Consider the following 13,429-nt stretch of genomic DNA (forward strand, 5'->3'; position numbering starts at 1 on the left):
GCGAACTCGACTTGTATGGTGCTTCCATGCTAGTGTGTGTGGAAAGGGGAGAACTGCCAATAAACAAAGAAAGAAGACAATCTGACATCTAAATTTTGATCGGTAAGGCAGGTGAGTGGGGCTGAGATGAGGCCGAGAGGTGGAGCAGGAGATGGCATAGGGTCTCCACGGGGAAGCATCTGCATTTTCATTCTAAGAGCAATGGGAAAACATTGACGTGATTTGAGCCAGGAGAGTGACTTGCTCTGATTTATGTTTTTAAAATAAAGATTACACAGAGACACTGCTTTGAGAAAGATCCCTGGTGTTCTCCTTGCTGTAAGTAATAAATCCTTCCTTCTCCCCCCAAAATAAAAAATAAAATAAAGATTGCTCGGCCTTCCGTGAGGAAGATGGACTACAGGGGCCCAAGAGTAGAAGTGAAAGATGAGTTAGAAAGCTACTGAAGCAATCCAGGTGCGGGGTGATGATGGCTGAGTTGATGGTGCGAAGTGGACAGATCTAGGTTGTAGTTTGAAGAACTTATAGGATGGGTAGATGGAGGTACAGTTTACTGAGATGGGCAGAGTGGATAGAACCAGTTTTGGGGAAAATTGGAGCATTCCATTTTGGACATATTAAACTTGAGATGGGTATGATTCATCCAAGTGTGGCTGTGCAGTTGCAATTGGATATATGAATGAATCTGAGGTTGGGGACGGGGATGGCTCTGGGGACACTTCATGATATTTCATTGGAGTAAAAGAACTCTCCGATGGAGGGAGGGAGTTAGAATAGAGAAGGCCTTGGACAGAGCCCCACAGAAATCTCACATTTAGAGCTAAAAAGCAAGAGGGTTAAGAAGTGAGGAGTGATGTAGGAGGAAACCCAGGAGGGTGGGGTCACCAGGCCTATCTGCCCAGACTTCAGCCCCCATCCCACAGAAGCACTACTGTGAGCTCCACCAGCCTTTCTTCCCAGAGTGGAGAGGATGGGGCCAAATCCTAGGATTTTCTGCAAATAATTCTTTGAACAAAGCCCTGTTCCTGGCCTGGGACAAGTGTGGGTATAGAGGAAGCCGCTGAACAAGCAGACACAGGATGGTTTGTGAAGTGGCAAGGTCCTTTCTCTCTCAGACCTTCCTCTGGGCCTCTGGAAACTTATTTTTTGAATAAACAAACCCCTGTACCAGCTTACCTTTTTGTTTCATTTGTTTTGGTTTGGTTTTGTATCTTTACCTTGATCAATTGCTACCATTTTGCCATGTTTGTTCTCTCTCTCTCTCTCTATATATATATAAGCTTTTTTTGATAAAACATTTGAGTGTAGGGGAGGGTATTAGCTCAGTGGTAGAGCACAGGCTTAGCATGCATTAGTGTTACGGAAACGACAGGCCAGTCAAGAAACAAGCACCACTCGGAGGGTTGGAGTACTAAGATGTATTACACCGGCAGGCTCAGAGGGGCTTCTGCTCCGAAGCTCTGAGCACCTTCAAGATGTGCGCATGAGGTTTTATAGGGTAAAGTACAAGCTTGGGGTATTCAGCCAATAGGCATGAAACAGCTTTAGCAGCATTATCATCACAAAAGTGGAGGCAGGGAGGCAGCAAACCAACATTCCAAAGCCAGATATGTATCTTTGAAAACCCAGCTGGCTAGCAAAAAACATGAAAAGCAAACCAACACTAATTAACTTAGATTTACAAGTTAGTCTAGCAGAACTCAGATCAGTATTCCAATACTTAGATTTGTGAGTTATCTTGTTAGCCCAGCACAGCCTCTCCTTCACATTCCTAGACTTGTGAGTTATCTTGTTAGACCAGCCCGGCTTTTCCTTCACATTAGGTCCTGGGTTCAATTCCCAGTACTTCCACTGAAAAAACAACATTTGAGTGTAAGTTTCAGACACCTGCCGCTCCCCACTAAATCCTTAAACTCAACTTATGTTTGATCATTTCCTTATGATTAAATTCTAATTAAACTTTTTTGGCATGAATAGTAAAATAGATGATGTTAGATCCTTCCAGATACATCCTATTAGAAGGCACAAGAGGTCAGTTTTTCCCACCATTGGTGATGTTACATTTGATCGCTTGGATAAGGTGGTGTCCACTAGATTCTCCATTTTAAAGGAAGCCCCCTCCCAACATAAACACCAATTTGTATTTAATAAGTTTGAGATTATATGTAGCTCCTTAACCTTCCTTACTTGAATTAATTATTACAATGGTGGTTGCAAAGTTGTGGTTTCTGATTCTATCAACCCTTCTATATTTATTGACTTACTGGCTTCTCTTATAATGAGAACTTCCCCTTACATCTATTGTGATCACCCTGCAGAAGCAGTTTGGACCCCCCTACCCCAAATTTGCTTCTGATGTCAAGACTGATGATGCCAAAAATGCACCAACAGGGTATGTTTGTTACCCATATAGTGATGCTTTCTGGGGAGGGCAGAACAGATTCCTAAGTAGGTTTGAAAATGGCTTGAGAAAGCAAGAAAGGGTTACTGGCTTGGGGTTTTATTGTGATTAGGGACTAAGACTACTGTGAAGATTCTTATATGTGAACTGGGACCTGCTTGGTACCAACTTCCTGTCGGTGTCAGAGGCGGGTACCTGGGCTTTCTCATTAGCCTGCACAGATGTGGGGAAGAAGGGGAGGGGAGTCGTGGGGCTTGAAAAACATCAGCAGTCAGATGTCAAAAATGGAATCAGACTCTATATATATTAACTTGATTGACTCATCATTTTTTCCCTAATGATGTGTTATAATCTATTAATTTTTTGTATACTTATGTTACCCCAAAAGGTAAAGACCCTGGTTCTTGTCATACCCAAAAGACAAGTTTACAGTCAGGAGAACATGCGTTGTGTAGGGAAAGATTTTAAAAGATTAATTAAAAAAAAAAAGGAAAAGTACACCTCCAAGAATGGGAGGCAGGCTGATCCACGGGAGGAAAAGTGGCAGTTTTTGTCTCCCCTTTCTCTTGTACCCTCGCTTAGAGGTGGTCTCTTGATTGATTGATGGCTCTTGTCCCTAGAATGCTTAATCATGTTTGGTCCCTTTGCACATGTCCTTACCCATGGTGTACACAGAAAAACCCATGGGAGGTGGAGGGGGGGTGGGCTAAACCACGATGTTAATTATAACACAATGAGCACTGTGTTGTGTCTGGTTAAGTCCTTTCTGCTACCACACAGTTGTGGCTGTTGGGTTTTAACCAGTTTCTTGCAGGCACTCATTTAGAAGTAAAGCCCCTTTATGCTGGAAGCGGGCATAATACCATCTTCCAGACCATCCTCCCTCACCTCCACCTATCTGTCAGGTGCCTCCACTTATCTAACTACCTAACACTTAAAATTGTCCAAATTTGGCTGATGGGAGTCCCTTCAAGCTGCCTCTGGTGTGCTTTTGACATCAAAAGAAAGAGCCTGATATGTTGACCTATTTGTGGTTTCATCTTGTGCTTCCTGGCCTGACCTGCCTCATCCCCGAAGATCTCACTTTCCTTGCTGCTCCCTCATTTGCAGAATGCTCGCTCCCGTGCCACACATAGGAACCTCCTGTTAACTTCCATATTCGGGGTATCCCCTGTGCCTTTGAAGCTTGTCAGAGTTAGGTTATAAGATGGGCTGGTTGGGGCAGAGACCCCACGTACAGTATCTTAAATGAGATAGAAAGTTATTTCTCTCTTGGAAGAGTCTGGGCCCATTTGGTGACTCTGCTTTGTGAAATTCTTGGAAGTTCAGGCTCCTTCCAGGTGATTGTTCTGTCACCATTCAGAGGTTGCCCTCACCTGCAAGGTCCAAGATGTCAACACTGTGTTGACATTCCAGCCCACAGGAAGGGAGGAAAATTGGGGACCAGGAAGGGTTCTCCTCATTTCTTTAAGAGTGAGACCCACAAGTTGCAGACATCACTTCTGCTCACCTCTTTCTGGCCAGAAAATAGTCACATGACCATAGGTAACTGCAAAGGAAGCTGGAAAGTGTAGCCATGTACCCAACTAAAAATTTGGGGGTTTTATGCTATGAGAGTGAGGGGGAGAATGGAAAACATGCATTTCAACTATTGGCCTCAAAATTTGAAATTATACATTTATTTGTGCTGTCTGTTCCTCTTTCTAGCCTGGCAGCCCCCTGGGGCAATGTCTTTGCCATTATGCATAGCACATAGTAGATGCTCAATAAGTAATTGTTGTGTAAATAACATTAGTTCTTATAGGTAAATCTGTGTACTCAGAAAGATGATATGGACCTTATATTTTCCATAGCATCTTGAATAAGGTGCAAAATGACATGAAGTGCATTAAAAGTAAAACAATCCTAATGTATGTAATTTTTTTATTGAAGTATAGTCAGTTTACAACGTTGTATCAATTTCTGGTATATAGCATAGTGTTTCAGTCATACATATACATACATATATTTGTTTTCATATTCTTTTTAATTATAGGCCATTATAAGATATTGAATATAGTTCCTTGTGCTATACAATAGGACCTTGTTTATCTAGTTTATATATAGTAGTTAGTATCTACAAATCCCGAACTCCCAATTTATCCTTCCACCACACCTTCCCCCCTCACCCTGATAACCATAAGTTTGGCTTCTATGTCTGTGAATCTGTCTCTGATTTATAAATAAGTTTATTTGTGTCATTTTTAAAAGATTCCACATATAAGTGATATCATATGGAATTTTTACTTCCCTTTGGGTTTACTTCACTTGGTATGACAATCTCTAGGTCCATACATGTTGCTGCAAATGGCATTATTTTATTCTTTTTTATGCCTGAGTAGTATTCCATCACACACACTCACACACACACACACACACACACACACACACACACCCCCACAACTTCTTTATCCAGTCATCTGCTGATGGACATTTAGGTTGTTTCCATGTCTTGGCTATTGTAAATTATAATTTTTAATAAATCCACCAATGACACAAATGAGAAAGGAGCAAGTAAACTAAGGTATTTGAGACTTAGAGTGCAATAAAAATCTGATGTGTTTATTTAATTTTAAGTGTATGTCCTTTTAGTTTTTGTGGAAGGTTAGGAACCAATGCCCTGACCTCTTTTTTTGCCTTAAAAAATATAACATCTTTTGGTCATTTCACTATCCTTCCAGGAACACTTGGATAGACATTATGCATATGGTGGAAGGTCTTAAGGGCAGGAGCCCTTTTCTGAGGAAACCCCCTGAGTTTTCAACTAAAGCAAAGAGCACAAGTAGCAGCTGGCTGAAGAGTAGAGAAAGGAAAGTAGTCACAATTGATGTATTAAAGATAATTTTCCAAAAAAAGATAAAATCACAACTCTCATTCGGATATAAAATGAACACATCCTAAAGATTTTATTTAACTCAATAACCATTGAGAAAACCAGGCAGATGTTATGACAGGTTCAAAACAGAATCTGAAGAACAGACCCATCAGAGATCAGGAACAAGGAAATGAATGTACAAAGGAGGCAAAACTGATTTCTTCCAAAGCGGGAAAGAAAAATCAATTGAACCTCTGTCAGACAGGATAGATGTGGCATGTCTCCATACAAGAATTTTTTTTCGTCACTCTCAATGACCTATAATTTACAGAGTTGTAAAATAGCATAGTTTTCTACTGAAGCACATATGGCAAGGCATTGCCTTTGCTTAAAACTGGCCAAGTAGGGTGTTAAATGGCCTTAGAGATTTAGGGAGTTGGGAAAATGTAGCATGAGGAGAAATTGTATTAACAGGGTTGAAATGGAGCCTGGGCATTTTTATTTCTGAACAGTTCTGTGAGGCAACTCATTTGAGAACCAATCTATTAATATAAGTTAGTGTTCAATTTTCCGTCCTAAGGCAGAACCTACTGTAAGAATAACCCAAACAGTTACCTACTTTTTTCTTTAAAAAATTTATATTGGTTTGGGGTAAATTCTATGGCATTCGGTGGCAGAGAGTTTACTTTCTTAATTCTGTTCTAACTCTAAGAGGTTTCATTCAGCATCCCTACCAGGGAGACGGTCCTTCGGGTGTGTGGATCAGGGGAAATCCCTGTGTTTTCTTCACATGATCTTCCAGCTCCCTCTCCCCTTTGGAATCTGCTGTGCTTGTCAGACCCCAGACTCAAGCTCAGGTGGCAGGGCAGGTACTTCTGAGCCTGTTAAGACAGCAACGAGGGCAGAGCTAGCCAGCAGGGGGCAGCAGAGACTAAGGCTGGGGCGGCCCACACTAGGCACCCCCTTTCTTCAGCCTGAGTATTCCCCCCCACCCCACCTGGGCCTGGGTGACCCTACTGCTCTCATCACAGGTGAATAGAAAGGACACAGTTCAGGTTAGCTAGTACTTCCTGAACTTCGCATACTACCTCTAGAAGTTACTTGCCCTCTCTGAGCCTGTGTCCTCAGGTGCACAAATAGGGATAATTGTACCCATCCCATAGGATTAAATAAAGCAAATGTGTGTAAAACACTTGACGCATAGCTGACATATATTAACACCATGAAACTATTAGCAGTTACTGTTTATCAGATACTGAATGAACAAGAAATTTCGTTAGAGAGCTCACTGCTTACTGAGAGGCACAGAGGTAAACATTGTGTATAACTGCAAAGGGAGAGAAGTGCATGGGGTGTGGGTGGGGTACAAGGCAGAAGTAACCAAAAAACAGCTTCCCAGTGGAAGGAGTGCATGAGGAATAATCATAATTCCTAAAAAGGAATTAATACGTGGAGGGGTTTGGGGCTTGGGGGACAGTATTTCAAACAAAAAAGGCAGTGAATAGAAAGCTGCCAGTTTTGGGAAGCTTTAAGTTCAAATCCTTCCATTCAGACCAAAGCATTTGGATAAGGAGAGGAAGCAAAGGGAAAAGAGACAGGGAGATAGGCAGGCGCCAGATCATGAGAAACCTAGAAAGTCAGCCGGGTGTACTTGCCCTTAACCGCTGTGTGTGTGTGGTTTCTGAGCAACTGCCTCCAACCTCCACTGCAAGGTAGAGGAAGAGGGTATAATTACTGTTTTATCTGCAAATATCATCTCTTTGTGAATTTCTTTTTCTGTATCTGATTTATGATGTAAGAAATATTTTAGTCCAGTGGTACATGGATATAATTTACGAATAAATATTTGTATATTGGCACGCAAGCTAGGTTTGTGACTATGGGCTGTGTGGAGCCCCCAGGGTTGGCTCTTTATCCGGAAAGTACCTCAATCAAATTTTTTTATAGAAATAATCTTCCAGGATGTTTGGGAGGGAGAGCATGTCTGAGCCAATGCCTTGGCATGGAGGATGGAGAAGAAGTGGGAATTAGGCAAAATTAAGGAAGCATATCATTCTGTAAAAAAGGGGGAGAAGTGATTGCTAAGTAGTGCAAAGGCCGAGAGTGTGATCACTGAGCATTAAATGCTCAATGAAAGAGAAATACTCAAAGAACGTTAGATGCTTGATGAATGTCAGATGTTCATAGCTATAAACATCGTAGCTACAAACATTTTTTTATTACAGCAAAGCTAAGTGAATTCAAGATTGTAATGTGTCCGGCATATTTGGATGGTGTGGTGAGTTTGGCTAGATCCTGAGAGGGTTGCTAGGAAGGAACCAGACTGTAGTCTTGGATGAAAAGAGTAGGAGACAGGGCCATTGCCAGGAGGAAGGGAGGTAATTTTTCTAGAAGGAAGAGACTTACTCATCTCTATAAGCTCAGGAGAGAGGGGATCAATAGAGGGATGAAAAATAGAAATGGTGTCTCCGGTAAAATTCCTTGGGGCTTCTTCTCCCAGCAGCACCTCCCCACTTCCTCCTTCACTAGAGAAACCCCATCTCTTGCCAAAGAACCCATTTAAAACCATTGAAAAGCCTATCTCTTATACAAATATGAAGTGAGTCTTTATATTTGTCAAAGATTCGTCTAGTTCATTAATGACAGAACAGCAGTACAAGAAAGCTGATTCAGAGGCATATGGGAGAGACCAAAGTATTTCTGGTTAATGAAAGACAGAATGTTGAAAGAAGATGCCCAGATCAGTCCCCAAACTGGCTAACATCTTGCACGTAGGGTGACCAGCTGCCACAGTTTGCCTGGCAGTAGAAGACACACATCCAAGGAAACCCAGGAATCCTGGGCACATGGCAACAGTTGGTCGCCCCCCACTTCCATGGTAATAAGCTATACACTTTGAAGTTAGAAGTTAGAATTTAGAGGTGAGATATAAGAAATCATTTGCATCTTTACTTTCCAGAAAGCATTTGTCATTGACCAATCTAAAAGAGCATCCAAAGGTAAATATATAAAATAAAAGGGCATCTAACTCTGCAGAGTCTGAGCCTGAATCAAGAGTAAGTCATAAGTCAAACAAAGGCACACTACCCTGGAGAATCAACAGTTACCGAAGAGAATAAACAGTGGTCCATGGGGCATTGAAGACGTATAGTTATGTTTTGCCTTATTTCCAAGTAGTGAATACTTTTTCTTAACACTCTACAAAAATAAAACAAGAAACAATTTCTATACTTCATCCACAAGCACCCATTTCTCTCGAGGGAAAAAAAAGTTGTCAAGGGCAAGCCCAGTCCTCAGAGCCTGGAGGACTCCTCTTGATGTAAACCGTTCACTTGCATAATTCAGAATTATTCCTCCTACTGTATCCACCATTTCCAAAGGTTGCAAGGGCTTTAAGCCCAGGCAGGTTAAAAAAGAGTTCAGGCCCCAAAACCTGGGCCCACACATATAATCCAGCATCATTTCCTTACTTTGAGACTACTAATCATATCTGCAAAGTCACTTTTGCCATATGAGATGACATAGGAGTAGGATGTGGACATTTTTGGGGAGGGCCATCATTCTGTTTATCACACGGTGGGTCAGAAATTCGGGAGTGGGGGCGCTGAATGGCTCATGGGTCTTCCATGAGGTTGTAGCCAAGAGTTTGGCTGGGGCTGTAGTCAGTTAGCCTCTAATCCATCTGCTCCAAAGTTTGTTCACATACATAGTGGGCAAGTTGATTCTGTCGCTGTAAGGAGGCCTCAGTTCCTCTTTAAGGGAGGCTCTCCACAGGGTTGTTCAGGTGTCATTGTGACATGGTAGCTGGCTTTTCCCAGAGCAAGAGATCCAAGAGACAGAGGTGCAAGCTGCAATGCCTTTTTTGACATTTGCCTTGGAAGTCATATGTTATCAATTCCACAGAATTCTATTGGTCGCACAAGTCAGCCCTTATTGAATGTGGAAAGGCCCGAAGGTAGAAAGGAGAATGGGACAATCCCAGAATGGTGGGAAGACCAGGGGGTCTAGAAAATGAAGCTCTACAGTGGAGAGTCAGACAACTCAGGCCCTCGGAAAGGAATTTTTTTTCTCTTTATCTTAAGAGTAATGGGGAATCAGTGCAAGATTGTAAGCAAAGGTAAAGAAGGAGAGTGTGACACGATCAGAAAATACCTTTCGACAATAAGGAGAACACATAAGAATGAGGGTAGATTTCCAAAGAGATGATGCCAAATAGTTCAGTCAAGAGGTGATGGTAGCTGGGGCTAGGAGGAGGTGGTGGAGATAAAGAGAAAAGAAAGGATTCCAGAGATACAGAGCAAGTAGACTTGCTAGGATTGAGTGGTTGAGTACATTTGTGAGCAAGGGGAGTAGGACTTTTGGAATGGCAGAGTGAGAAGCATGGCCAGTGGATTTTTATTCGTTATTATGTATATTTTGGTCTGATTTATTTGGCACTGGTAAATCATACTTGTTTTATGAGTTTAAAAAAATCAGGATGTGTGAATGTGCTCATATCTTACTTCCTCTTGGAAGTAAACATTTAACTCTCGATTAAATTGGATTGTTAAAGTACTCCCTTGTGCGTGGAACTAACACAGTATAAAACAAGTTAAATAGATATGGCCCCTACCCTCAGAAGTGCACAAACATGAAAAGAAACAGAGATACATACCCTTTCCCAGAGCCCACACTTTACCAAAAGCACAAGCCAGGAACACACTGATCAAATATTTACAAGACACAAAAGCATTACAGTTAATAATTTTCATGTTAGGGCTCACTGACATCTAAGTGGGAACTTTGTGGTGGTTAAAAAATCAATAGAGCAGTAAAAATCAGGAACTTTTGTAAGCAATTTTATTTGGTCACTTCGATAGATTAATCATATGTAAAATCTCTTGAGAAACACTGCTGCATATATATGTGTGTGTACTTAAAACTATTGTCTTATTTTTTAAGTTTATTTTAAAGAAAGGAGACAGGGGTTCCTGGAAGAACCCAGGACAACTAGCATTCCCTTGCCTTGTAGTTAGGCATTATTGCTCTGATGTCAGGCAATATTCCATCACCAATTCCACAAGCCCAGGGCCCTTTTGGGTGGGAAACTTTGCAGGATCAATCTTCAATCACTCTTTTGGGTCTTTCCTCACTTCCTATGTCCCTCGGCACCCCCCAGATATACCCCACTGTCATTTATTAGGACTTAGCTCTGCCTTGACTACCAGATTCTCATTTTGGGGCTGGGAGAGCAGGAGGACTGATCTGTCCTGTGGAACATGCAATAAGATGCAACACTGTAGTCACTGAGTCTGCCATTTCTCAATATTTGCCCTGGCAGAGGTAGGCAGCCAGATCTCTTGTTCCAGGGCAGTGAAAACCATTTTGTAAAGAGAAGGGAATGAGTCCACCAGCCTCTGGGCGGGAGGTCAGGAGATTTGCACAGCAGTGGGTCCAGCCTTTCTTGGCTCTTCTACTTGGCTAACTGACTTACCCTTCAAGTTTCAGTTCAAGAGTCCAAAATCCTTGCCCTTCCTCTGGGCTCATCCTGAACCTCCTACAGACCTCCATGGGGTGATCATTGGCTCACCAACCTGTGTCTTATCTGTCCCCATCACCTATGACAGGCTAGTGACATCAAGGGCACTCAACAAATGTCAATAGAACAAAAACCAACCAGGGAAGGTTGGCTCTGTCTCCCTTTTGCCACTTGACAGTCATTGGCCAGAAACCTGAAAGGTCTAATTAAACAGAGGGTAGGGGTTCACTTTGGTCACAAACTGATTCATGATTTTTATTGTTTTGGTGATTTCTTAAATCACTTAAGTACCATCAGTACAGAACAAGATGTTTTAGTTGCTTTGAGGCAGAAGTGGTAATAGATATTTCAAGCAGTGGTGTCTTAGATTTGATGTGATGTGAGAGTATGTGAGATATAATAAGGCAAGGAGAAGGGTAGGGAACTGGGGATGTCTGCAACTTGAATATGGTATATACTCCAGTGTCTTTTTATGTTCACATATTTTAGAAATCAAAGGTCACAACTATTAAATAAAATAATAATTTTAAAACATTATTAGTGCTAAATGCAATGTGGTATCCTGAATAGGATCCTGGAACAGAAGTAGGACATTAGTGGGAAAAGGGAGGAAATCCGAATGAAATCTGAAGTATAGTTAAGTGCTGAACCAATGTTCATTTCTTAGCTTTAATAACTGTACTATGGTTATGTAAAATATTAGCATGAGCCAAAGCTGGGTGGAGAGTATGCAGAAAATATACTTTCTTTGCAACTTTTATGTATATTTATTATTATTCCCAAATAAAAAATTTAACAAATATTATTAGTGTACTTGAATCTGCTCTGTATACCAAAAAATAACTGATTTGTTTGAACACAGTTTCTCTGTAAGATATTTTACCCAGTATGCACACTCATGCATGCAAACAGTTCTGGATTGCAAGACTAAAAGTTGCAAAAGACAAGAGCTTTGGGAACTAGAAATAATAAGAGCTAACATTTATCAAACATTTACTATGTCCCAGCATTAAGGCCTTTACACGTGTTAATTTACCAAATCTCACCAGAGCCCTTTTGATGTTGGTACTATTACTGTTCCCATTTTTACCAATGAGGCATAAGGATTAAGTAAGTTGCCCAACTGAGGCATTTTGGAAATGGTGGAACTGTGATTCAAACCCGGCTGGGGCGATGGTCTTCAGGTGAGGATGAGCTTGGCATGTTCAAGGATCCAAAAGGCCACTGTGTGTTGGGGGAGGGTATAGCTCAGTGGTAGAGTGCATTCTTGGCATGTACGAGGTCCTGGGTTCAATCCCCAATACTTCCATTAAGGGGAAAAAAAGAAAGCCAAAAGGTAAGTGTGGCCGAACTTGAGAGTGGGGGGCATATGGTAGGACATGATGTGTAAGGGGCTGAAGGGGTCAGTTCACATGGGGGCCTTATGAAAAGTCTGGGGGTTTTTTTGTGTGTATGACGGGAAACCATCTGAAGGTTTGGAGGAGAAGCTTGAAGTTTGAGATCTTTCTGGCTGCAAGACAAGGAGAATAGGCCCCAGAAGCAAGCAGTCAGCTGAGGTTTGCTAGTTACAGTCAATGGCCATGAGGACAGGAATTTTACGTCCTCTGATTTGGTTCTGTTCCATGCTGCTTGCAAACATATGCCAAGTACGAGACTCAATGTCAAAACCACTCTGAGCCTGTGTCATCCTGATACTGGATATGCTTTGTCTACAAAGGACACTTATACTTCCTGAGAGGATCAACAAACCACTCTTCCCGTGAAGTCATCGCATCTGTTTCTGCAAAATTACTTTGGAGGATGAGATCCAGAACTGAGATTCAGTGGCACCCTTTTCAGCACAAGTGGTTTGGTTTGGTTTAGTTTGGTTTGTGTTTGCTTATTTGCAGGTAACCTGTTGCTCTTCCTTTTAAAAAATTAAAGTAGAATTTACAAACAGTGAAATTCCCTCTTGGGTATACAGTTCTGCCATCTTTGTCAAATGCCTGCAGTCATATCATGAGCACCACAATCAGAACAGTTCCCTCATCTCCCCAGACTCCCTCATGTAGCCATCCCTTCCCCAACTCCTAGCCCCTAGGAAACCGCTGAGCTGTTTTCTATCTCTGTAATTCTGCCTTTTCCACAATATCCTGTAAATGAAATCATGCTATACGTAGCCTTTTTAGTCTGGCTTCTTTAATTTATCCTGATGCATTTGAGAGTCATTCATGGTGATGTATGTATTGACACTTCATTCCTTTATATGCTGAGTAGTATTCTATTATATGAATGTACTACAATTTGTTTATTCATTCACTAGCTGAAGGACATTTAGGCTGTCTGCCTTTTTTTGACAATTATAAATAGAGCCATAAAAACATTCATGTACAGGTTTTTGTGTGAATGTTAAGTTTTTTTTCTTTTCCTGAGAGTGGGATGTTTTTTCTTAGGGTTGTATGGTTAAGTGTGTGTGACTTTATGAGAAAATTGTTTTTCAGTGCAGAGGACTCGTGTTAAAAAGAACACCGGAGAAAGCTGTTATCTTCATGGTGCTCTCAAGAAGTGGCCACTGGTATCACAGTAATAAAAAAATTTGTGTTAATAGATCATTAAATATCCTCTTGAAGGGGCATCGAGGTGCTTTTCTTTTCCCTTAATCTGTGGCCTCCCTCTG

Source organism: Camelus ferus, chromosome 9 (genome assembly GCF_009834535.1).
Source record: "Camelus ferus isolate YT-003-E chromosome 9, BCGSAC_Cfer_1.0, whole genome shotgun sequence".
NCBI classification, from domain to species: Eukaryota; Metazoa; Chordata; class Mammalia; order Artiodactyla; family Camelidae; genus Camelus; species Camelus ferus.